Consider the following 2500-nt stretch of genomic DNA (forward strand, 5'->3'; position numbering starts at 1 on the left):
AATGTCAAAAGTCCCAATCCACATAATTGGGATTTAAGATACATGGTATCTTTTGCAAATCCTCAAGTCACCAATATTAGTGAGTTTGGGAATCTCCCAATTCCCATTTTTTGAATACTAAATAGGTGGCACCTAGATAACATGCCCATAAGTTTTCCAAAACCATATGATGTGACCTATCATTGGAAAGCACTTGAAAAATGGAATCTATTGAGCTATAGAGCGCTCAATTTGGAGTAACAATATTCAAGTTATGACAAATCCAAAGATTTGACCATGTGTCCCAAACTTATGGGAAACTCCCATATTCCCCAATATGGTGTTTAGAGATCTAAGAGAGAGCAATAGTAGGTTGATGCATGAAATGCAAGATGGTATACTAGTGTAGCAAGTCAAATGTACACTAAAGGTGAAAGCAAGATCTAAAATGCTACATAAAACTTCATAGTGTGGAAGGTATTTTGACGAGAATAGTTAATCTGCTTAAATCATCTAGCAAAGAGGGCTTGTGACAAGAAGTTGCAATCATATTGTGACATAAGAGCTATTGTAGTGATTCTCAACATTAATCCATGTGATATTTCAAGTAAACTGATTGGGTCTTGAATATACTAATTTAAGGAAACCTCTCCACGTACTATACCCCATGTATATAAACACCTACATATTAAAAATACATATATATTCACATGGCCTAAATGTTATAGAGATGTTTAGAAGCACGTCTTTAAAAATATATGACATGATTACTTTATAGAAAACTAATGTGTATTTACTAGATAAGACTTTATTGCTATATAAAAATCTCATAAATGTATTAGATATAACAATTTGATTACTCTATAGCAAACTCAAAAATGTACTTATATGTAATAATTTAATTTATTCAATCCTTTTAGATTAAAGTTTTCAATCCAAAAGAACATCAAGAATGTTATTACTTTATAGCAAGTTATCAACAATGGGTTACAAGCTTGAATACCAATGATTGAAAATTCTAATACAAATGTGTATTCCCTCTCTCTCCCTCATACCCTTGATCTTATAATTGAAACTCCACCCCTAACCACCTCCCCCCCACAAATCTTGTACCTACCCCCTTCGTTGTTTCTAAGCCTAGGGGGAAGAATTAATGGGGTCCTACCCTAATGTATACACTTGTGTAGTTGTTAAAAAAAAACCCTTTCATGCAGTTATGTGATTCTATAAGTTGCAAGTGGTGAATCCTCAAAGTTCTTAGAGCTATTTATGGGCTCAATTTTGAATGAAGTCTTTGTATATCAAATGCTCATGAATGATAACTATATAAGTATATAAGGACTCCATGTGGAAACTAGTTCAAGTCTATGAAGATTCTTTTGGCCTCTACTTCGAAGACTACTAAGAGACATAGTCCTCTCATGGGAATCCTTTCTTCATTGATTGACCAAATTGGGAGACTTTACCTTACAAAACAAAGAGGTTAGTGTTCTCTTTGTTGCGAAAACTATAAAGTAGGTGAAGTATTCATGGGGTATGACAATAGAATTGGATATATTTGTGTATAAGAAATTTAAAAAACATGTACTTCCAGAAGTAGCCTCCCATTCTTCTTTCTCACCACCACCGTCGTCACTGCCGCTGCCACTGCCATTTGCGAAGAAGAGGAGGAGGTGTACAAAGGGAGAAGAGGAGCCGCCGTCGCGAAGAGAAGCCATCAAACCCTTCTTCGAGTCTTTATAGTGAGTGCACTGTCCATTCTTGCTTTGCTTTTGTGTTTTCTCTCTCTCTTTTACTTGTTTTTTGTATAATTCATGTGTATTGAGAGAGGGAGAGGAAATGAGAGAGAAAGAGAGGGAGAGGGAGAGGGAGAGAGAGAGGGAGAGAGAGAGGGAGAGGGAGGGAGAGAGAAAGAGAGGGAGAGGGAGAGGGGGAGGGAGAGAAAATGAGAGAGAACACAATATTAGTGAGTTTAGGAATCTCTCAATTCCCATTTTTTGAATACTAAAAAGATGGCACCCAGATAACATGCTCATAAGTTTCTCAAAACCATATGATGTGACCTATCATTGGAAAGCGCTTGAAAAATGGAATCTATTGAGCTATAGAACACTTGATTTGGAGTTATAGTGCTCAAGTTATGACAAATCCAAAGATTTGACCACGTGTCCCAAACTTATGGGAAATTCCCATATTCCCCAATATGGTGTTAGAGGGAGAGGGAGTTTTCTCAGTCTCTTTTACTTGTTTTTGGTATAATCCATGTGTATTGAGAGAGGGAGAGGAAATGAGAGGGAAAGAGAGGGAGGAGGGAGAGGAAATGAGATAGGGAGAGGGAGAGGGGAGGAGAGATAGAGAAAGAGAGGGAGAGAGAGAGGGGAGGGAGAGAAAATGAGAGAGAGAGAGGGAGTTTTCTCTCTCTCTTTTACTTGTTTTTGGTATAATTTGTCTGTATTGAGAGGAAACGAGAGCGAAAGAGAGGGATAGGGAAAGGGAGGGAGAGGAAATGAGAGAGGGAGAG

The sequence above is a fragment of the Lygodium microphyllum genome, chromosome 2, assembly GCF_053477565.2.
Source record: "Lygodium microphyllum isolate KBCC chromosome 2, Lygodium_microphyllum_v1.1.10, whole genome shotgun sequence".
Classification (NCBI taxonomy): Eukaryota; Viridiplantae; Streptophyta; class Polypodiopsida; order Schizaeales; family Lygodiaceae; genus Lygodium; species Lygodium microphyllum.